The sequence below is a fragment of the Prionailurus viverrinus genome, chromosome C1, assembly GCF_022837055.1.
Source record: "Prionailurus viverrinus isolate Anna chromosome C1, UM_Priviv_1.0, whole genome shotgun sequence".
In the NCBI taxonomy this organism is placed as follows: Eukaryota; Metazoa; Chordata; class Mammalia; order Carnivora; family Felidae; genus Prionailurus; species Prionailurus viverrinus.
The window spans coordinates 140,273,002-140,297,025 of record NC_062568.1 but is presented as its reverse complement, the minus strand read 5'-3'; the positions used below and the strand labels follow the sequence as shown (position 1 = coordinate 140,297,025).

The 24,024-nt window shown below is 40.6% G+C and overlaps 1 long non-coding RNA gene across 1 annotated transcript in view; it reads right to left on the bottom strand.

The window, feature by feature from the left end:
* Positions 1 to 7,085: 7,085 nt before the first annotated feature.
* Positions 7,086 to 24,024, bottom strand: part of LOC125171828 (uncharacterized) — a 147,230-nt gene continuing 130,291 nt past the window's right edge. The window contains exons 3-6 of the long non-coding RNA XR_007154434.1: positions 22,625 to 22,693; positions 10,628 to 10,775; positions 9,747 to 9,864; positions 7,086 to 7,251 (exon numbers count right to left, since the gene is read on the bottom strand). This is a non-coding gene — a long non-coding RNA (uncharacterized LOC125171828). The remainder of the gene's footprint in view (positions 7,252 to 9,746; positions 9,865 to 10,627; positions 10,776 to 22,624; positions 22,694 to 24,024) is intronic.

Here is a 24,024-nt window from a genome sequence, read left to right as displayed (position 1 = left end):
GCTCTCTGGACACCTTGATTTCAGTCCATTGAGACTGATTTTGGACGTTTGGCTTCCAGAACTGTGAGAGAATTGATTCTGCTGTTTTAAGCCACCAAGCTTGTGGTGATTTGTTATAGCAGCCACCCCAAGGAGAGGTGTCTTAACACCCCTCATTGAAGCCCTTCAAATGTTAGTCACTCTTTTTTGGATCACCTGTCTTTTCCCCCTGACTCTTTGGGTGTTACTTAACTCCCTTGAATCTAAGTTTCTTCATTTGTAAAACGTATCATAGGGTTGTTGTAAGAATTAAGTTTAAAACACATACATATAAAATGCTTAACATACCACTGGCATCAGTGCTTAATAATTAGTGCTTAATAAATGCTGGTTAGTTGATGACATTACAGTCAGTGTTCTGAGAATCCCTTTATACGTTTCCAGGACGTGTGAATTTACATTTAGGTTTGAGTCCATCTATATTACAGAGAGAGTCGATCAATCAAATCTCAATTTTTCCTCATCTAAAAGATTTTGCCAGCCCATTTATATTCACCAATGTCACAATGATGATGCATTTGATGTCTAAGAGTGTTAGATGTCTAAAGACATACCAATCAGTCCTGTAAGGCTTAGTTTCTATTTTTATCCCAAACATTTTTACTTTCCCAAAGGCTGAAGTCTTTGAACCTGGTGTCTTCAATCAAATCAATGCTAATTTGCCCCCCAAAATGCTTTAAAAATGTGCCCATTTGCAGAAGGGTATGCCTGTTGATATTAGGCAAAATGTCTTTTTCCAAAAGTGGGGAAGTGTTTACAAGTATGAAAGAAATAATCTAAGGGGCTGGTATGCTTTGAAAGGGGACACTTCATAATTGTAAAATCCCCGAAACTCATAAATGAAAAATAAACAGGACAACAAATTTATTAAAAAGCATCCACCAGGAGATAAGCGTGGAGAACAGAAGCTAATGGATGGTGAAGAGTGGGAAATCATGACTATTATTTGAGTATCTTCTATGGCCAGGCATGGTGCTAGGCACAGTCATGTATCGATAGGTATTTGTTCTACTTAGCTCCAGTCAGAACAGACATTTTTGACAGTTTAAAGTGTTCTGCTATAGATGTCTTCATTTGAACAGGACTGGTTTATTACTTACAGATATATAGCTTTATGCCTTCAAAGGTAACTATTTTTTGAGCATAATATACATTTAGAATGCATTATTCTTTTAGGTGATGGAATTCTGTGGCCTCTAACCAATGTCTTAAAGGTTCCAGGTAACTGGGAAGTGTCTACAGCCCCACTAACAGGCCACTCTGACACTAAGGTCACAGAATGTGAGAGGTGCCAATGCCACAGCAATAATCTAGTACCACACTCTCATTTTCAGAGGGGGAAACCAAGGCACAGTGTTCCACATACCCACCTGGGGTCACACAGTTCTAATGAGCGAAGCACGACCCGAAATGTTGCCCTTCCTTCCGGAGCAATTTCTGTCCCACAGTAAAGGCACTTTTAGTTGACTGGTGGTTAACTCCTTTCTCAACTTTCAGTTGAAATGCCTTGAAAACGCTGCAACACCAGGGAAGAGGAAGCTGTTCAGAACCGGCCTGGGAGTTTGGAGATCCAAATTTAGAAGTCAGCTCAACTATGGATGAGGTATGATCATGGGAAGATCACTTATTTTCATTTTGTTTGAGGTTTCTCCATCCAGGAAATGGTTCTCCCTCTTCTCTTTCCCAGCACTTATCAATACTGTCATTGCATAAGTGTGATTCCTGCTCTAGGGTGTGGTAGTTAAAGGCAAAGATAGACTCTGCAGCAACACGGCCTGGGTTCCAGCCCTAGCTCCAACATGTGCTAAGTGTGCAGACAAGTCGCTTAATCTCTCCGTGTCTCAGTTTCCTCATCTATAAAATAAGCCTAATGATAGAAGCTATCTCAGATGTAGGATAAATGAGTTAATATGTGTAGAACATTTAAAACAGTACCTGGCATCCATTAAGCACTATCTGTATATTTATTCTACGATTTCTCTCTCTCCTTCACCACTCTATTCCCAGTACCAGTTGGATGCCTGATTGGATTCCTGCCTTTCTTTCCAATTTTATCTCCTGCTACTCTCCCACTGGCACTAAACTATTTGCATTTCTGACCAAGTTTCCTGAAGTTTCTGTGACCTTGTACAGAATTTCCCTACTTGAAATATCTTCTCCTTCATAGTTTCCAAGCAAAAGTGTAAGAAAAAGGCCAAACATGATAAAAGGGACTGAGAAAAGGAAAGATTCTCTTGGTTTTCTTTAATAAAAGAAGTGACTGAATGCCAAAGGCAGTGTATAGGCTGCACAATGAAAACAGTAAGACCCCCATTCACTAGTTGTCATGACTTTGTGATGGTGGATACTTAATTCACTCAAGCATACCAGTCATCCTGGGCTTACTAATGGCCACCATGATGCAAGTGCCACCATGCCCACTAACTACTCATTCCAGGGTACCCAGAGACACTCCACAGGGTCCTGGGGACATGCTCTGTAATATCTTAGGAGAGTTCAGAGTTTTTCCTCTTTGTGTTCCCACTGCACTGAATCTGCAATTTCTTCCATTGTGTGCTGTATAGATCTATGTTCAGGGTTTTAAATGTTTTGCATTACTTTTGTTTTTCCTTCTGGCACACGTTGTGGGGGCAGGGATTGTGAGTCATCTCTATATGCTGATCTGTATGCATAGCTGATAGCTGATGTGCTTGGAACATGGTCTTAAAACTCTTTCTTTCTTGGTTCCCTGGACAGCAACCCTCCAGTTCTCTTCTAAATTCTCTGACCCTTCATTTTATTATTTTATTTTATTTTATTTTATTTTATTTTATTTTATTTTATTGTTTTGTTTTGTTTTGTTTTATTTTATTTTTTTGTTTTGTTTTGTTTTGTTTTGTTTTATTTTATTTTATTTTATTTTATTTTATTTTATTTTTATTTTATTTTATTATTTTAATCTTATCCCTTCTTCTTCTTTGCTCAGTCCTTTGGTACATCTTTTTTCTCTTCTTATCATTTATGCTCACCTTGGTGCTCTCACCCGATCAATGGCTTCACCCCCTCCCTACAAGCAGATATCTTCACAATCTCTCTCTGTCTAGACCTGATCTCATCTTTCAACCCATCTGCTGACCAGATATCTCTGTTGGATGGTACCTGAACATAGGTCTACTTCTAAAACCTATGTCGTGCAACGTGCTCTTCTAAATCTCATTTTGGATTTCCAGCCCCAGCAGAAAACTTAAGACTTCTTCATCTTCCTTTCCTGCAACATCTAAGAAGTCTTTAAAGGCTGAAAATGTGGAGTTTATATTTCATATATTTGATTCCTCCCCCAAATCTCCATCGCCATTGTTTTATTTCATGTCTTCATCATCTCCAGTTTGACCTGTAGCAACAATCCCCTAACTCCATAACAGTGACCTTTTAGAAGAGTATGGTCGGATGCTTTGAAGGCTGCTTCTCAGTTTGGGTTTTCTTATGTTTAAAGTCAAGTTGTACATTTTTGGAAGAAATGTGATATAAATAATGTACCCTTCTTTCTCAGTGCATCACGTTAGAAGGTACGTGATGACTCTTTGTAATTAATAAGTAATTTGTTGGAAGTTTTGAGGTCATCTAAATATCCTATTTCCTCATCAAATTTTCACCAAGTAGTTTTATTATCCATTAATGATTCTTGTCTGAATCAATTATTGCTATACAGTTGCAAAATGGCAATTTTCTCCCTCCGTTATTCCTTCCACATTTTTAAGTTGACGTTCTACTTTAATTCAATAATATATTTACTAACAGTATCTTCTCATGAATTCTTATTTTACTTGATGAGGTATAATCCCCTAATGTCATTACTTATTTTGATGTTTCAGTTGTCCTAGATTTGGCCAGTGGGAGCCCCGTCAGGCTGGCTTCTGTGTCTTTTTGATATGTCCTCATAATTTCTTGAGCACGTCTTTAGTCCTAGCATAAGAAGGTTTATCATCTTCATTTCTGAAGAACATTTTGACTGGCTATAAAATTATAGATTGGTAGCAACTTTCTTTCATTATTTTAAAGAGTTCTTTTATTGTTCTCTGGCGTCCATTGTTTTTTGGTGCTAAATCAACTCCAGGAATTATTATTGCTCTTTTAGAGGCAATGTGGTTTTTTCTCCCCTTTTTACCTACTTAAAAATTTTTTCTCTTTGTCTTTGATTTTAGCATGTTTTACTACGTTGTTTCTGATACATAGTTTTCTTTATATTTATCCTGCTTAAGTTCTATTTATTTATTTATTTATTTATTTATGTTTATTTTTGAGACAGAGAGAGACAGAGCACTAGCAGGGGAGGGGCAGAGAGAGAGGGAGACACAGAATCTGAAGCAGGCTCCAGGCTCAGAGCTGTCAGCACAGAGCCTGTGGCGGGGCTTTAACTCATGAACCGGAAGATCATGACCCCAGCGAAGTCAGATGCTTAACTGACTGAGCTACCCGGGTGCCCCATACTTGAGTTTTTTTGTTTGTCTTTTTTTAAGCTTAATCAATCTGTGGTTTGATGCCTTTCAGTTTCACAATCTCAAATATTATTTCTTCAAATATTGTTTCTCTCTCATATTCATATTCCTTCCTTGGTGGAACTCCAGTTACACATGTTGCCCATTTTCACTGTACCCTACTTCTCTCTTTTACTCTTCTTCCTAACTTTTATATTTTTCTTCTTGTAGTCCAGTTTGAGTTCTTTTTAAAAAATGCTTATTTATTTTTGACAGAGACAGAGACAGAGACAGAGTGTGAACAGAGGAGGGGAAGAGAGAGAGGGAGACACAGAATCCGAAGCAGGCTCCAGGCTCTGAGTTGTCAGCACAAATCCCGATGTGGGGCTCAAACCCACAAACCCTGAGATCATGACCTGAGCCAAAGTCCATGGTTCAACTGACTGAGCCACCCAAGCGCCCCTCCGGTTTGAATACTCTAAACTTAACCTGTATTCTAGTTTATGAATTATGTTTTCTACTCTGTCTAATCTGCTATTAAACTCATCTATTGAATTCTTTATTTCAGATACTATATTTTCTGGTTCCATAAAATCCATTTGACTTTCTCATATAGTTTACAAGTTTCTGTTGAAATCTTCCATGCCTTTCTCTGTTTCCTTGAACCTAGTTATTTTAATGTCCCTGTCTAATAATTCTAATATCTGAATCATCTGTAGGTCTGTTTCTGCTTGGCTTTTGCTCAGTTGGTTCTTCTTCTTTCTTAAACATGCCTCATAGTTTTTTGGTTAGTTGGTGGGCATTGTATTACATAAGTATTATAGACAGCCTGGATGTGTTATCTCCCTTCTGAGAGAGTTAATCTTTTCGGGCAACAGAGAGTACATGCAGATCACCTTAATCCTACTGAAGATTGATTTTAGGGCTATTCCATTTTATTTTGGCTTTACTCTAGGATTCAGACTTTTCCATGTCTCAGCTGAGAGCCAGGAATGTTTACCAGGGCCATTCCATGTTGGCAGGTTTTGAAATCCTTTCTCTGTATCTCCAGAACACTAGGCTTCTAAAATCTCTGCTCAGTCCCTTGGGCTTCTAGCTGCTGTTCCTGATAGTTTTTTGGAGTTGTACACCGTGTGCAGCTTAGAAATTGGCCAAATCCTCAAGTTGAATTTTAGTAGAGATTTTTAGGCTGACTTCCCTGTGGTTTTCTTCCTTTAAGATTTTGTTCCTCAAGATCCAGGTCTTTCAGTCATCCTAAACTCCAAGATCTGTCTTCTTAGACCATTGGAGCTGTCACTGTCTACTGGGATTCTACTTCTTCACGCTGAAAATTTGCTAATGCCCATGAGGAAAAAGCTGGGTGAATGTGGATCTCACTTAGAGTCCTTTTTCCTCAAGGGATTTCGAATCTCTCAAGCTCTGTGTTGCTCTCCAATGTCTAAATTTTTAAAAAAGTTTCTTATACAGGTTTTGTAGTAAGTAGTTTTAATGGGGGAAGAGATTAGGCTAAATCAAACTTGCTGAAGGCAAAATATTTCTATTTATTAAATTACATTAAAAATTTCATAAATGTTTTTCAGGTTGTCCTTTTATTATTGATATTTAATATTATAGTGTTATGGTCAGATAATAGTTTATGGGATATATTAGTTCCAGCCAGATAAAATTGCTATTTTTGTAGGTCAGATGCAGCTAAATATTGGCACTTTAAAAAAATTCTTCAATATATAGTTCCTTTGCAATTTGTTGATGCTTCAGAATCTGGAATACGAAATTTTTTACAATATGTCATGTATCCTTAGAAAATAATATGCATCCTGTATTGGTTGGAGGTATTCTTTAGTTTCTCTCCCTCTATTTTTTTAAAGTTTATTTTTTAATTTATTTTTTGGGGGGGGTGAAGGGGCAGAAAGAGAGGAAGAGAGAGAATCTTAAGCAGGCTCTGTGCTGTCAGCACAGAGGCCAACACCAGGCTCGATCTCATGAACCATGAGATCATGGCCTAGCTGAAATCAAGAGTCAGATGCTTAATGACTGAGCCACCCAGTTGCCTCTAATTTCTCTCTCTTTAAAACTCTTGCTGGGCTTCTGGTAATGCCCTTGAACTGGCCAGGAGGTAGGGCCATCGGATGTAAATCACAACACACTAAGTTTCTTACTTTGTAAAAGGACCTGTCAATACTAGAAGCCATACATCTTCCTCAGGGCTTACTATAAGGAAATAGAACTGACATTGCTATCAACATCTACCTCCAAACCTCTCTTTTCCTGTTGATGTCAAAGTAGGAAGGGGAGGGAAAGAGGCAGTCAAAACCAAGCCTGCCCAGGGCCATATTGAGCTTAAGGGAAAAGAATCAGCCATATTGGTTTTCTCTTTATTGACAATTTTGATATTTGGTTGATCATAGATTTCTTTCATCTTGATTTTTATTTTAAAAAATGTTCCATTAAGGGGGGGCTAACTGGCTCAGTTGGTGGAGTATGCAACTCTTGATCTCAGGGTTGTAGGTTCAAGCCCCACGTTGGGTATAGAGATTACTTAAAAGCAAAATTAAAAAAAAAAAGTTATGTTAAAATACTGTTTACCTTCATTAATGAGTTTTTTGGTGCCTCCTTAATTTCTGTGCCTGTGGTGAGTATCTCACTACTTCATCATAGTTTGGTGCCCAGATGTTCAGTCTCGTAGGAAGCACAGCTCTTGGTGAGAAACTCTTGCTTCTCTTCTTTGATGTGGAATAGAGCTACAGATTCTTAACTCCTTGAAGTAATAGAAGCCAACACAACCAGTTTGAACCAGAAAGAGACCAGGGAGTCTCCCAAACACCAATAACTGACTAGTTAAGTAAGATTTCTTATTTTGAACACCAGAAGAGTCAAGCTTCATAAAAAGGAAAAGGCACTCATCACTAGACAGGACTTTACCCTTTCCCTCCATCTTCCCCCCCCCCCCCCCACAGTAGAGAAGGGTGGAGAAAGAGGAGACAGGGGCCTCTCTCTGCTATAGATCCCTGTGTTTCCTCTGCATTAGGAGAGAAGAGAAAAAGAGTTATATGAAAACTGAGTCTGAAGTCTTAACTAGATTGAACTTTTAATAACCGACAGTGACCAAAGAGTTAAGCATTTGTCCAAGTTGTCATTAAAGAATACTAAAAGGAGATTTGACAATATAAGGTGAAAAGAAGTTCTTGGAAATGGTAAAACCACTTCTTGTTTATTCCCCCTGAGTTTATACCTCACAATACCTAGCTGCATATATATTGACAATACATGAATCCTACTAAGGATATTATTCACATCTTTCATACTATTGCTTACTTTTTTCTTCTAGCCGATCTATCAGATTCTGAAAGAGGTCAGTTACACCTGCAAGTACTGTTGCTGATTTAGCGACTATTTTCTGTAGTTCTGTTGGCTATTGCTTATAGATTTTCAGGCTATACTGTTAGGAAGGTATATGTTCGTGATAACTATACCTTCTTGATATTTCTTGTAAATTCTATTTCTTCTCTTGTGATTTAAATTCTCTTTTGTCCGATATTAAAATTTTTAGCCTGGTTTTCTTGAGGTTCATGTTAGCCTATAATATTTTCCAATAAATTATTTTGAACCTTCAAGTGTGTTTCATATTAGGATTTATTTATGTGGTTTAATTTGGTATTTTTTTTTTTTACTGTTTATCCTTTTGTCTTTTCCCCCTATTTTCCACTGGATAAATCAAATTTTATTTTGTCACTCCAAAGATGACACATTCCATCTTAATTTTCTGATTGAATATCCCTAGCTTATTTATACCCCAATTTCTCTGCAGTTTCGTTCCTTCAATATCAAAAGCTTATCAATAGCTGTATCTTCGCTTTGAATGTGATGAGAATTCCAGCACTCCCTTACTTCCTCGTCTCTGTGCCTGTTTTTGTCCTATGTAGGATTTTAGAATTTTGATGTGGTCTTTGATATCCTTAACCAACATGCTATCAGACTTTTAAATCTTTCCTTAATTTTGGGAAATTCTCTGTCATTACTTCCTCCTATTTCCTCCTCTATATTTTCTCTCCCTCTCTCTCTCCCTCTTTCTTCCTATTGGGACTCCTGTTGGCCATATTTTGAAAAATTTGCTTCAATGCCCTTTTCTTTGATTTCTTTCATTTTATACCCTCTAAAACCTTATGTCTTATGATTGCATCTATTCTGCCCTTCAACCAATCCAATCAGTTTTTATTTATTTTTTAAAAACGATTTTTAATGTTTATTTATTTTTGAGAGAGACAGAGACTAAGTGGGGGAGGGGAAGAGAGAGGGAGACACAGAATCTGAAGTAGGCTCCAGACTCTGAGTTGTCAGCACAGAGCCTGATGTGGGGCTTGAACCCACAAACAGTAAGATCATGACCTGAGCTGTCAATGTTCAACCGACTGAGCCACTCAAGCGTCTCCAATCAGTTTTTAAATTCAACGATTATATTTCTTATACCTGGTAATTCTGATTTTTTAAAATGTTTGCTCCCACTTTATGATACATGATCCACCCTTTCTCTTCTCTCCAAAGACATTTATTGTACTTATTTCAAATACTTGTTCCATCGGTTTCATTTATTTGGCTCTTTCTGGTGTAGGTCGTTCCAATTGTTGTTCATTTTACTGATGCTTTTCAGATGTCTTATTTTTCTCTTCTGTGACTTCTCCCTTATTCTCTTTTGCTAGTTCTGTCAGTCGGGGAGGTGGGGGGCAAAAGTCTAGATCCTGGCCTCTGCTCTTCTGGGGAAGTGTTTTGGCTTGGTTTTGATTTGGGAGGGGGGTTCTGTGGGTTTGTTTTGGTTTGGTTTGGTTTGGTTTGGTTTTCCGGTTTTTTTTCGAGAAGGGAACAACAGGGAGCAAGAACTTCTAGAGATAATTTTGTGGGTTAACACATTCTTGGTTTTTTGTTTCCACAAATTTAGTCTCACACCCTACATAGTGGAGGAAAGAAGGGAGACGAGGAAGTGCTTATGGGGCCAGCCAGCTCACCTGTACTTGACGACATTGGCTGGGCTTTACTGGCCTGATTTAGCTGCAGTGCCCCAAGATGGCTGTGGGCTTCTAGAGCTGGCTTTCTGACCCATAACAGCACAAGTGCAGAAAAGATCCATTTAGGGGGGAAAAAAGGAACAACTAGAAACCTCTCCCCCATCTAGTTTTTGCCCTTTGGGGTCCATGGCCCTCTTCTCTCAAACTACCATTCCCTTCCCCTTACACTAGACCTTCTGTTAGGATTTCTTACCATTTTTGAGATTCTTGGGTGGATGGGAGACTGAAGTTCTAAAACACAACCACTTCTATTTCCTGAGTCATCTGTGTTCAGTCCAGGGACTGGAGACAATGGCCCATCACGACCAGGGCTGTGAATAAATGGTCTGTTTCTCATTGATAGGAAAATAAGGCCTACAGCTCTGTTTCCATCAGAGACAAAAGTTTGCAGCAAAATGTTTATAAATGGCCTCAACACATATAGGGTTAACAAATAAAACAAAATATAACTTTAAGATCTTTTATAGAACCTTCAGGATTTTTTCCCCCTAGGTTTCTACTCAATATTAATGTTTACCTCAGGGAGAAAAAGGACCTTATGCAAAAATCTTTTATTCTCCCTTCCCCCATTTATATTAAATAACACAAAATTATTTTAATAATGTGATATGGAATCTAGAGACAAAACACTTTGGTCTACAAAAGAGAACCAATTTATTTCATAAATCACATTCTTCTGCTCCTTCCAGCAATTTCCCTTTTCCCTGGGAGGAGGATGTTATTGTGTTCTTTCTGTGGCTCTTTGTGTAATTTTAATTTATCATTAAGTAACACTTTGCTTTTTAACATAAAGAATTCAGTGTGCTTGATGGAGCAGCACTCCATGGAAAGTTAGTTCACAGCAACAACTGTTTGGAGCAGAGGAGTTTATTAATTTATCAGAACCTTATGTTCAATTTCAGATTTCTCAGCATAGGCACTAACAATCAGCTGCACCTGTTGCCAATTAAAGTATTAATGGCACATCAATCAAAGAAAAATCACTGCGAATGGAGATTACACAAGCTCTTTACTCATGTCATTTTTTGGAAGTCATCCTTTATTTCAAAAGTAAGTGAGATCCACAAGCCATACCTTTCAGTCTGCATTCTCTAGTTTTCCTCAGTGATGGTTTAGTGGCTGAATGGCTTTGACTGCACATTTTCCACTGGAGGGAACCGCTGTCGCTGTCTCGTATTTAAAAAGTAATAACGTCGCTGTGCATGTGGAGAGTGGCAGGACCCTGTGAACATTTTTAGGAAGCTCGATGTAACTTAATTATTAGGTTTACAAAAAGCAGGACATAGTAGCGCTGTCAAGATGGATGCAATCTTCATCGCCTGAGCAGCTTTCTACATTTACTTAGAAGAAGGAATGCATGGTGCTAACAGGGGACTGTCCAGTGGAGAAGACTCTGCTTTTTAATGCCTTATTTTAAGTCAGTAGTTTCCGGGGGATGCAGGGGAATAAGGACGGTGACGTGGGGGGAGATGAAGTTGAAAGAACATAGGCTATGGAAGCACACAAATAATTCTGTGTTCTAATCTCAGTGGCTGCACTTCTGACGGCAGCCTTGCTCCCATTAGTCAGTCATAGTGGATAATAGTTTTCGTACCTATAAGGAGGGGATAAGATGACACCTTTCTGGGGCCTCGGGAAGATTAGATGGGAGTGTATGGAAGAGTCTAGCTCAGTATATGACACAGGTAGGCTCTTCCCCATTCTTTTCCACTGCCGGATTGGGGATCATGGTGTGGAAAGCATCACTACCTCCCTAGACTACTGCAAGCCGTAGAAGTCACTGTCCGGTGATTGGCCTGAACCTGGGGGCAGAACATCTTCCCTAAACTCTTCCGCCAGCTCTGCAAAATGGGCAGAAACACGAACCTCGCGGTATAGTCCAAAAGAGTTAGTGTGATGCGGCTACAAACACCTCACAGTGCTCCATAACATGTGGCTATTTGTTGTCGTCGTTATTCCTCAGATGGGACCAGAGCAGACAGATCTACCAGATCCTAGGGTTTCTGGCAGATGTGACAGGCTTGGCAGGAAACACATCAAGTGAAGGAGAAACAAGTAACAGCATGCCGAAGATTCTAAGGCAGGGGCTGTTTTCTCTCTAACTTAACAAATAAAATAAGATAAAACATTATAGTGACATTTGCCCTTTGAGGCAGGGACAGACGATGCTAGGATGAAAGCCACCTGATCTCATTATTGAAACTTTTAGGTGCATCTGCCTTACATCCCCTTATGTCCCAATTGGAATACAAGCTTCAAGGCAGGTGCTATGTTTTCTTCTTTGTTGCTTTCTCCCTTGTGTTCAGTACAAAGCCTTACACATAGTAGGTGTCCAATTAATATGTGTTGATCAATGACAGCACTTCATTGTTCAGTAACCCCGGTGTGTCTAGTTATCTCAAAAGTTTCCACGTAATGCTCGCAATGTACTTCAAAAGAAACCCCATTGTAATATAATGAATACACCAATATCATCCCAGAAATTTTCAATGGCAAGGGTTGGGAAAGAGAGTACAGGAAATATAAAGGACTTTCATGCTGAAATTGTTTGAAATTACCGCTTTAAAGCATGGCTGCCATTTTACATCGTCTGTCGTAGTGTGTTTCTGTATACATATTTTTTCCCCAGCCACATTTTTCCCTTTGCAGGCCTACCTTTTGCCCATTCATCATGGTGTAGTTAACTGTGAATAATAACACTCTCAAGATCCCTTTCCACCCCTCCACCGCCAAGCGGTATGACCGATGGTAGCACCTCACCCTCAGGGAACAGAGACTGGTCTGTGGAGTGGCCACATGACCGGAACAAGGCCAGGCAAATGGTTTGGGATGCCATGCTTAAAAAGTCATTTTTTCCTGTAGGGTCTTTAGGCCAATTGCTTCTGGAAGTTATTCTCCACCAAACAGATCCTTTCTGTACCAGTAGCACAAGAGGCACCTTGGGCCAAGAGAAGATGTTAAATGAGAGAAGCACAAGGAGAATGGAAGAGTCTTGTAGGCTTAGAATCCTTGGGTTCAGCTGCTGGGGCTTTTGCTGATGACCTTCCTTCACTTCTGGAAGCTATATAGCATCTTTTCCAGCTGTACAAGTGAATGCACTTTTTTGTTTTGTTTTGTTTTGTTTTGCTTGTTTGTTTTTTGTAGCTAATCTGAGTTGGGTGTCTTGTTGCTTGCAGCTAAAAAAGCCTAACAAATTCAGGCTGTGGTTCTAAAACATTCTCTTCTGAGCTCCTACATCTCAACCCAACGTCCAGAACAGTTGCATCTTTAGTTATGGGTATCCCTGTGTTACATAAACACACCCGTCGACATTCCATTTCTAGCCCACTAGGTGTATCCATCAGCATTTCCCACCCTGAGCACTTTTGATATTTGGGGCCAAACAACTCTTTGTGCAGCACAGAATATTTAACACTCTCCCTGGCTCCTACTCACTGAGGGCTGCTAACACCACTTCCTCAGTCATAACAATGTGCCCAAAATGGCCCCAGACTTTGCCCAATGTCACCAGGGACGGCAGTGGGTGGGAGGGGAGGGCAAAAATTGCCCCTGTGAGGAAGCACTTCTATATACAGAACGTAAGCTCTATGAAAGCAAACTTTCTTTTTCTTTTCTCTTTTTCAGATATGTCTCCCCAGGATCTAAAATAACACTTGCCTTATAGTAGGTGCTCATGATTTTACTTATTCAATGAGAAAACAAATGGGCTCTGAGTAAATGGAGGGCGCTATTGCAGATGCTGCTAGTATCAAAAACAAGGAAAAGGGTTGCGCCTGAGCGGCTCAGTTGGTTAAGCATCCGACTTCGGCTCGGGTCACGATCTCACGGTTCAGGGTTCAAGCCCCGTATCAGGCTCTGTGCTGAGAGCCTGGAGCCTGCTTTGGATTCTGCGTTTCCCTCTCTCTGCCCCTCCCCTGCTCACACTCTACCTCTCTCTCTCATAAGTAAATAAACATTAAAAAAAAAAAAAAGGAAAAGAAGGAGTGTCTGGGTCACTCAGTTGGTTAAGCAATCCACTCTTCATTTCGGCTCAGGTCACCATCTCATGGTTGAGATCAAGCCCCTCATCCAGCTCTGAGCTGGGTGTGAAGCTTGCTGAGATTCTCTCTCTCCTTCTCCCTCTGCCCCTGCCCCCTTTGAGTGTGCACTCTTTCTCTCTCTCTAAAAAAGAAAAAAAAGGAAAAGAAGACCAAGGAAGGTGAATGTGTCATCACCTAATGTTATGGCTCGTGGTTCAAAACAAAACAAAACAAAACAAAACAAAACAACAGCATGCCTAATTTGGCAAACTAAGAAACTCAAGTACAGTACAGTTTCTGTTAACAAGGCAAGTAGAGAGTTGGGTCGGGGAGGAGAGAAAATCATTTCAGGAATTGTCTTTAAAGCACTGTGGCTTTCTACATTCTCTCTCTCTCTGTCTCTCTGTCTCTCTTTTTCCTCCTATTGAAACAGAACAACAGTATGCCCAACAGCAAAGACTGATTTGGGACCTGGGTAGTTAAAACAGAACCTGGGAAAATGTCTCAGGAGGAAAAAGATGTCTATGGTAATTTTTTGCCTTTATTCACTAAAAATGACACATGCTTTTTGAAGTGTAGCCAGATTTCCACACCTTCACTGGGTAGCTTTCCCATCAGCATTAAAATGATCAGCACATAGAAGAGCCACCCCTAAGATTTTATCTTCTTCCTTTTATTGTAACTCAATAAAAAAAATGTGAGTTAGGGAATTTAGTTTTACAATAAGTTTTCCCGTATTGAGGGGCACCTGATATATGAAAATATACATATATATCCTCGGCAATTCCAGTGTAACATTCATGAAACCATTGAGACGTATGCAATCCAGTCACATGATGTTAGACACAAATCACATCTACTACAACCAAACAGAGCAGCCATTACCCAGGCTGTAAATTGCCAGGACAACCTCTTTTCATAAGAAGAGAAATAACACAGAGCTATTTCCAACCCATAGGGACAGCCTCTCCCTCTTTCCCCACTTGTAGTGCCCATGCACCCTAAGATTGTCATTGACTGAAATCCCTGTCAATCCTTAAATTCTCTCGAATCATGACTTTCTTTTCAGTTTTATCACCAGTGCCAAACAATTAGTTTACTTTTCAGCAATGCTTCACACCAAGCAGTTTTGTTTATTTGTTCGTTGCAGGGAGTGCAGAGCAATAAAGCCTCAAGGAGAGGAGACCCTGGGTGGTCAGCCAGGCACTCCACCAGCTAAATGTTTCAGTTTCTACTTCAGCCACAAGAACAGGCCTGCCTGAGAATTTCATGCCTGGATAATATTTAAATCACTTTGTTGTTGGGAAGCAAGATAATGTGGTCAAAGATACTCTGGAGTAGACCAGCTAGGGTTTGCAAATTTACTAACTGGGGGCCCTTGGGCAAGTGACAGAACAGCTCTGCGCCTGTTTACATAACAATGCTCCAAAGGAGTGCCATTATGATGAACTTCATTCAGGGTCACTCACAAATAATGAAAACCCTGAATGTTTAAGCCATGAATGCAAAGATACATAATGCAATTTTAAGGTTCAAAGGCAATAATAAAATACAATTACATATTCCAGGTTTCAAATGTTTTGATACTTCTGGACTGATCTGGGGAAAATAATTTTGTGATAGGCTGCAGATAGGGCGAGTAAACACCTAGGATTCCTGGTTCAAATCTCACCTGGGAGGTGAGTAGACTCAGAATTCAAATCTCCAAGGAAGCCATGAGGTGGTTGGTACATGAGTATCTTCCACTTGTACTTGATTCTATCCAGACTAGCCCAGAACCCACCTGTCTATTCTTTCTTACTTCGCCTTTGAGGATAACAAAATGTATCCATCTAAATGAAGTCAACTAGTATCCTACTGAGAGCTGTAAAGCAGTGGCCAGTAAATCACCAATTAATTAATAAATAACCAATGACCGATTAATTAGCAATCAATGATGAAATAAGTAATAATAAATCAATGTCTAACTACATAAGCAACATTTATTTTGCTAATAATATATGTGCCAAATAAATAGGCAAGCCATTGAAAATTCTGAAATCAAGAAATCATCCTTACTAGGATGATCTGATGTGTCAACTTCTATTGGAAAGTCCTACTAAAGTCCTATTTTAAAAAGAAATACATCTGGAAACATAGACAATACCACAGTCATTTGAAATACCAGAGGACTTGAACTACTTTTCAAAGCTACTAGAAAGCTCTGATGAATGACCAATCTGCTTATGATGCCACAATGAGTGCTGAACAAATAAGCTTGGCCTCTGGCCTTAAGAGGATTTTAATTTCCAATATACACCATTGATGCAGATAAAGATCCTATTACACTATGAGGAAACATTAATAGAATGAGTAACATGGAGGCTTCCAACTTGTTATTTTCACTTTTAGATGGCTAAATTTGAGTAATTGTAACCTGGGTAAGTTAGCAGGCTTTGTGGAACAATGATGAAGGATTAAGTATGCCAATTTTCAAATATTTCTCAGATTTATCTACTTCTCTCTAACTCTTTTCCTACATACTCTAGGCTACCACATGTCTTGCCTGAGTTGCTATAACATCCTTCTAACTGGTCCCCAGTCTTGCCCCTCGTGGCAGATCATTTTCTCAAGTGGAATCAGGGAATTATCAAGAGTGGGCACGTGATTGGTTCATTTCCCTGATTAAAACCCTTCAGAGGCTCCCTAGTGCTCTTGGATTAAAGTCAAACACTTTGGGCTTACCAGGTGCCCAGTGTGATCTAGCGTGTGCTTACCTTCCTAGCCATTTCACCCCTTGCAAAATATGGCACAGCTTCTAACACAGCTGGTTAATGCCTCCTCAACCCCAGATCTCAGTTTGGGCATTGCTTCCTTTCGGTCTTTGAGGTCAGGTTAGCTGATCTTTTTATAGGCTACCATAGCTCTCAATAGTCACTCTCTTATAATACTGAATAGGAATGTAATTATTTACTTTTTTGAATCTCCACTAGTTTCTAAATTTCAGGTGGGCAGGGCCACAGATTTCCTGTTTACCACCAGAGCCCTAACATTTGGTGAAAAAGTAGATACATAGGAAGCATTTTGTTGAGTTAGGGGAGTTTGGTTTTCAGTGGTTTAGTTGCTCTTTGCACTGGTGTTTACACCAGTGACTCCCAGTGCAGCTCTGATAGGACTTGCCATGATGATGGAAAGATCTGTGTCTGTCCTTAGCTAATATAGTAGCCTGTAGCCATGTGTGGCCACTGAACACTGGAAATGTGGCTGGTATCACTAAGGAACTAAATCTTTACTTATTTCTAATTATAATTAATTTAAATTTAGATAGCTCACGTGGATAGCCAGATTGGACAGCACAGTTCTAGAAGAACTGTATTAAATTCATAGGCAAACTTTTTCAGGAAATGGGTTAAGAACTGTCTTTTCCAATAGTAGCCACTAGCCATAAGGGGCTATTTAAGATTTTTTTTTAATGTTTATATTTGTGTGTGTGTGAGAGAGAGAGACAGAGAGCGAGAGGGGGAGGGGCAGAGAGACAGGGAGACAGAATCTGAAGCAGGCTCCAGGCTCTGAGCTGTTAGCACAGAGCCCGACACGGGGCTCAAATTCACAAACCATGAGATCATGACCTGAGCAGAAGTCAGACGCTGAACTGACCCAGTCACCCAGGCACCCCAGGGCTATTTAAATTTAAATTTGAATTAACTGAAATAAACTAAAAGTTAAGTATTTTGTTCCTCAATCATGCTTGCCACATTTCAAGTACTCAAAAGTCAAATACCACACTAGTGGCTACGATACTGGGCGTCCCAGAAGGCTCTAATGGACAGCATATGTTTGGAGAAGGGCTCACCTGACAGAAACAAAGATGCACGTTCTCCCCAGTGGGGTGGTTTGTTAACCATCACACTCCCATTTGGTCCAGACAGTTATGAAGACTCAGAGAACTAGGGTCGTAGTACCACTAGGTGCCTAATAAGACCCAACACTTGCTCACCTTACGTGAATAGGATATTGACCTCTACAGCCCAGGGTAACCATAAATCAGAAACACTGATGAGAGCAAAGCAGCTGACACCCACTAGGGAAGACCAAGTTGACTGAGGCAAGCATTCTCTTGTGAGAGAGTGTCAGGGCCAATGTCAATGCCCCCAACCCAGGCTCTTTCTATTTCCAGACAAGTCAGCTGGCAAAGTTTCAGTGACCTCTTGGCCCTAGCTGCTACTTGATTCCCAAAAGGTAACCTCTTCCCAGGGCATCTCTCTTTTCTCTTTCTTTGCATCACTCTGAGGTTGGCCACTTCTCCTCCCCCATGATGCACTTATTGGCAGCTACTCCAGTCTTTGTTGCCTCCAGAATGGATAACCACAAAGCGTCCCTGGAAGGCCACCCAGAAGCTTCAGCTGGCTCCGTGTGGCACTATCCATCTGCCTAAGGCACTGGGCATGCTGCGCCAGAAACACCTGTGCTCTGGTTTGCCCTGGCTCCTTCACAGGACCGCTCAAGGTGTAGTCCTGAATGCCCACATTTGAAATGGCTACCTTGGAGGTTGTCTCCTCCCCCTCAACACCATCACAGCAGGGGGATGCTGCTCTGGGAAGGGGGCTAGATTCAGAGCATTTCCTGAGGAACTTGCTTCCCCTCCTGGTTTGATGAAGCCGCCTTTTCTGTGTTCAGGGACGCAGTGGAAAAGCCATCTGTTTAGTTAGGATTCTGCCATGAAAGGTGGTCTTGGGGAATAGATATTTCATGGTGTTTTTCTGCTCTCCTCATATCCATTTAGAACTTGAACAACACGCTAATGAAAGCAAACGATTAACTACAAGCCTTCAGTTGTTCCTAGGAAGCCTTTTATCTTTTTTTTATAAGTCGATTTTCCCATCAACTTTGTGACTCTTCCCCCAGAATTAGTCAATGGTTCCTCCACACAGCACGTCCCCACCTCATAAGCCTAATTTCTCAATCTTTGGCCACAAGAAGGCCTTCGCTTGGGTCGTTCTACTTCGCCAGTTTACTTCCTCTCGCGCCCACGCCAGCCCAGTGCTGTAAAACCACAGCTATTAAAAAGTTCTTTTCAAAAACACTTAAATATTATCCCCTCCCTAAAAATGTCTTGTCAGATTTCTTCCTCTTGTTTGCTTCAGAAAGTGGCGCTTTGATTGTCCATTAGAGACTTGTTTACATTTCTCCAAAAGCTCCATTTAGTTTCCTTGACAAGGTGGAATAAGTGACTGGCTGTGATGGATAGAGGCACCTGTCCTAATGGCTGCTCACACTGTGCCCACCAGTGCAGGTTACATTGATAAATTGACAACAGTTGGGACATGCTCTGCTAGCAGCAAGAATGAGGCTACGAGGACAAACACAGGCGGTTAGACAGTCTGCTTTCATATTCCTGGGAAAGGTGTGCAGCCTCCTAATCTAACACCCCAACAGCTGCGGTGCGGAATTAGTGCACACGCGGAATTTCTTTGTTACCTTGACACCACCTCTGCGGGTTAGTCTCGAATTCTATTGACTGTAATCGACCCCTCTGTCTTCCAGTGGACCAGCCTGCCATCCTCGAGTGGGGTGCCCTAACGAAAACTGCATTAGAAGCCTGAAATTGTACGTTATTGTACATTTATTTGGGTTCTTGAATCCCTTGGCTGAGGTTTTTCTTTTCCCTCCGGTAAGGAAAACCTCGGGCAGGACAACAAAATGCTGCCTATTAGCTATGGGTTGATTATCAGGAAAATGTGGGAAGTGGCCTTATCAAGGCTAAGGTGTTAATTATCCGGAATAAGGAGCTCAGGAGGTTCCAAATTTGAGTAATGAAGAGGTGACTGTCTATCACGACACCCCGCTCAGCCGGGGGTCTTAGAAGGTGTTTGGTTCCCTCTCAGGCCTCCCCTTTCATTTTCTTTTTTCCTCTCCGCTGGTTTCTTGTTACCTTTAACAAGCCGAGAAAGGCAGCGGCAGCAGCGGAGACCCACAGTGGCATCTCCGCTGTTGACAGAGGCCCAGGCAGGAGCGCGGCTGATCCCCGAACCCTCGGCCTCCCTCCCCTGGCAGATAAGTTGGGAGCTTCGGGCAAAGTGGTGGGTGGGTCTGCGGACGCCTCCGGGCCAGGAGCTGGAGCGGCCGCAGCAGCAGCAATCTCGACAAGGCCCCTCGCTTCATCCATTACATGCTTATCTTAACTGGAGACTAATCTAAAGGAACAAATGACCACCGAGAAAATGCTCCAACTTAATACAAAGTCATAAAAAAGAGAGAGAAAGGGAGAGAGAGAGAGAGAGAGAGAGAATGCAGGAGCAAAAGAAGCATGGACATAATAATGCTTTCCTGAGCTTCGCTTTTAAATGGCCTAGTTACCGATTTTATGATAAGACACAGTTTGCCTTTATGATTTGCATGGGTAATGAAGCAATTAGCAGCCATCATATATAAAACATGCTAGTTCTTCATTAGATACCAAACAAAATGGCATCACACAAGATGCATAGTGTGGCAAGGCTCAAGTGACTTGCTCGTTCTATTTACTTTGTATGGAGTTTTGTTGGAAGCCTGGTTGCCGCGCGCATCGCATTAGAAGGCTAGACTGTGGTTAGTTTGATGTGAAATTCTGACTGGCTGGCAGTCGCCTTTACTCCCCACCCCCTAACTGCTACTAAATTTCATTTCAAGTTATAATTATTGACATTGGAAACAGCTACTCGGATCACAACAACAAAGCAACAATTATACAGGATCTGGTGTTTCTCATGCAAATTACAGCAATAAAATACAGGAAAATCCGGCCCACTTACAGACCAGTCTTTGTCTTTGGAGAACACAGTCTGAACTATTTGGTTAACTAAATTAAAATGTAAATCTTGGCTGGCTTTTCTTCTTAGATAGCGATATGAAACAGTTTCTAAAAGACAGAAAAAGCTTAAGGGACCACATTTCAAACAACTTGTCATGAATATATTTTTTTAATGAATTAGGGCTGAAAAGCTTAACTGTCTATAACAATCAAGGATTCTAAAATGCTGTTCAAAGAGGAACAGCATAAGGGGAGAGAGAGTCCTGTATATGTTTGTTTATAAAGGAGCCGGGGAGCTTGGAAAGATGCACAGTAAGAGTGTCCCTTGCGCTTTCACCAGTAACGTCATATCTCTCTTATTCCCGGTTGGTGTAACACGTATAATGAAACATATAACCCAGAGAAGGAGATTAGTGAGTATTAAAACTGAGTTCTTTTACTTTATTAGAGTTGCTTTACTTCCTGGCTTTGTCTCTTCTGCCATGCAAAACCCAAGCCTGAGAAAGCGTCACAGCCAGGGAGGGTGAAATTAAAAAGTCAACCACAGTGGCATTAGCATTAAGGAGCAGTGAATGCAGCCACTCCAGCCACATAAAGTTCTGCAGAGAACTGGAAACAGTGATTTGAATCTATGGGGAAATGGTATGGCTTCCGATCCATTACCATTACTGCTTTTAAAAAACAAAACTAAACTACACTAAACAAAGTGCCCCTCAGCCAGCATAAGAAAAGGGCTGGATCCACAAGGCGGCAATCAGAACTACAGAAGACAACATCAAAGAAAAGGAGAAGAAAAGCGACTTGCCTGTGCCCCTGGCCAGGAATCAGCTAACGCCGCATCTGCTTTGAAAGCCATACCTCTGAGTTTGACCACAAGTAAAGTGACCCATGTGAGGCCACGACAAGGGAGGATACTGACATTTAATTTATGTATTTAATTTTTTTAGACAGGGAAAAGAAGTTGTGTGATCACATCTCATTTATAACAAATCTGATCTTTAAAAGGCAATAATTTTACAAATGCACTTTTGCATCACAAATACTGTTATCATAAGCATGGAGCAAACGCCGTGCGGGCAGTCACTCTGACTTATAGCAGCTCGGTACAGCTGCTGCAAGATAACCAAGAATAATGGTTTTTGATAATCAGGCCACACTATTAATATAACATGAACCACAACTGCTTTTGTACTGCAGCCCTGGTTAAACTAGCAAATCTCATTGGAATATAAAGAAGGGGTGGGGAGTCATGTTCTGTTTTCTGCTGCTTCTGCACTGAAAAATATGCCTCGTGGTGCTGTCTTAGGTGTTTCATGTTTTAGGGGACACGTAGCAGCGCCTGAAGAATGTTTCCCTTTAGAACCTCTGGTCCTTTCTGCTCACAGCTCAACAACTACCTGCTAGGTCAGAATTGGGTCCATGAATTGTAACAGATGGATTTCAAATGGCAGTTCTGTTGGCTGGGGTAGAGCTGGTGAAGCATGCTGAGGCCCATAGCAAGCTGGGTTTATGCTGGTCTCTCACTGGTCTGTGACTGTTGAAATACTGCTGGGTGTAAAGGGGCTCATTTTGGCCAATGTGAGCAAAGGGGAATGCTGTCCCTTCATCGTAAATGTTAATGTGAAGGAAAATATGAGGGAAGCACTTCTGGTGGTAAGAGTCAGGCAACATAATCATAACAAGTAAAACCAGGCTTAAGCATGTCACTCCAATGTTTATTCATATGGTGACATTTACTGTAACTTTCCTCTAAAAGGCAATGGTTTCCTCGGATTTTAACAACCCAGAAACCATTATGAAGTTATCTTTGGACGCATGATGTGTATCTCTGTCATATATTTCTCCATTTCCCAGGACATGTGCACTAGGGTGAATTATGTTTTCAAAATCAATGCTTGGACTATTTCTGTAAATTTGAGAAGGCATGTATTCGGTGAAGAAATGCATATTTCCTGAACTTCACAATGAGGAGAGAAGGTTGGAAAAGGCTGATTAAAAAAGCTGAGGCTCAGGGAGACTGAGTGCCATGTTCAATCACTTAAGAACCTCCTCCAGTGCCATGTTTCCCACAAAACTTCCCATAACAAATGCAGATCAGGAGTGGATCTCTCTGGACCTTTCCAGCTTTCATGGCAGAGATGAAAGTGAATGTCTATAGTGTTTTGATTATGACGCTTGTTCTGGTGGCAGTTGCCGTATACTGCCTTGGATCGTTAGGCCTTCTTTCCTTCCTTCCTTCCTTCCTTCCTTCCTTCCTTCATCAAATATTTATTGAGCACTTACTATGTATCAGCCAACAGACCAGGAATAGAGAAGTAGGATGAAATAAATGTGCTTCATGGAGATCAAAATCTGGTAAGAAAGAATAGACATATACATAATTGATTACAAAATTGGTAGAATGTGGTAAGGAGAAAATCCACTTAGGCTGAAGTTGGGAAGATTACACTTGAACAAGAGAGAATTAATGAAGATTTTGATGCATTTAATCTGAGCCTTGAAAAATTTCTAGGCTTTGCATACATGTTTTATCTTCCCTGCTGTGTTGTAAATTAGTTGAGATTAATCACTATGCCTAATTTATATCTTTACATATTACTATGTTGAGCAAGATGTTTGTTCTCTAGATACATAATCAATACTGTCTATAGAGCACTTCCTATGTTTTAGGCATTGTTATAAACATATATTATCTTATTTAATCCTTGTAGCACCTACTGAAGTAGGAGGCAAATTATCCCCATTTTACAGAGGAAACTGAGGCACTGAAAGGTTAACTAAATTGCTCAAGGTCACAGCTATTAAGTGGAGAAGGTGGATTGGAGCCAGGGCAGTCTGGTCTGACTGCAGAGACTACATTCCTCACCCATACACTCCGCCTGTGGTCAATAAACATTGTTTGAATGTTAAATAAGCTAGCAGGAATTTCTCAGCAGTTATAATGTGATTTCATTTACCACTGCAGAATTTCTTAAGAACACTTAGCTCAGGAAACAAAACAAAAAAATCATCAGGGTGCATAAAAATCAGTTTATGATTAAATTATTAATCTCTGCAAGAGAGTCAAGTGCTTACCCACAATATATTTGTTCTCCAGAAAGCCTTCAGGTTGTGAATTATCTAAGAGGGTCTCGACTTAATACTGATACTTTTTGCAAATAGTTTATACTGTTTGGTGAATACACAACATCATTGCTCTTGGCATCAAGTCCATTCTCATCACAGTATAATAATACACATACACGCAGTAAACTTGGATTCTACGTTCCTGAGTCTCCAGCACCCTTGGTGTCCTCCATGAAGTGCAGAACAACACTTCCCTGTCAGAGGGGATCACTGACACCTAGTTCCAAAGTTGATCAATAGCTTGATCTTGTCTGCACAAACAGGACCTCTTAGTGGCAGAGATTGTAGGGGGTTGGTGGGCCGACTGGGTAAAGAATAAGCAATGGTACCATACGTGCAAGTGAGTGAGCCACATACAGACACCTGTTCAATTGGAAAAGTGGGAAAATTAAATGTGTCTGGGTGGGGCAAGTGCCTGCATTTTACGAGGTTCTGTCTTGCTTCAATGCTTTCTCTACAATTCAGCTGAACTTGTTTCCAAAAAAAAGTTAATAATAAGTTGTGAAAAAAGTGCATATAAAACTAACAGATACATTTATTCTTCTAAAAATTGGCAA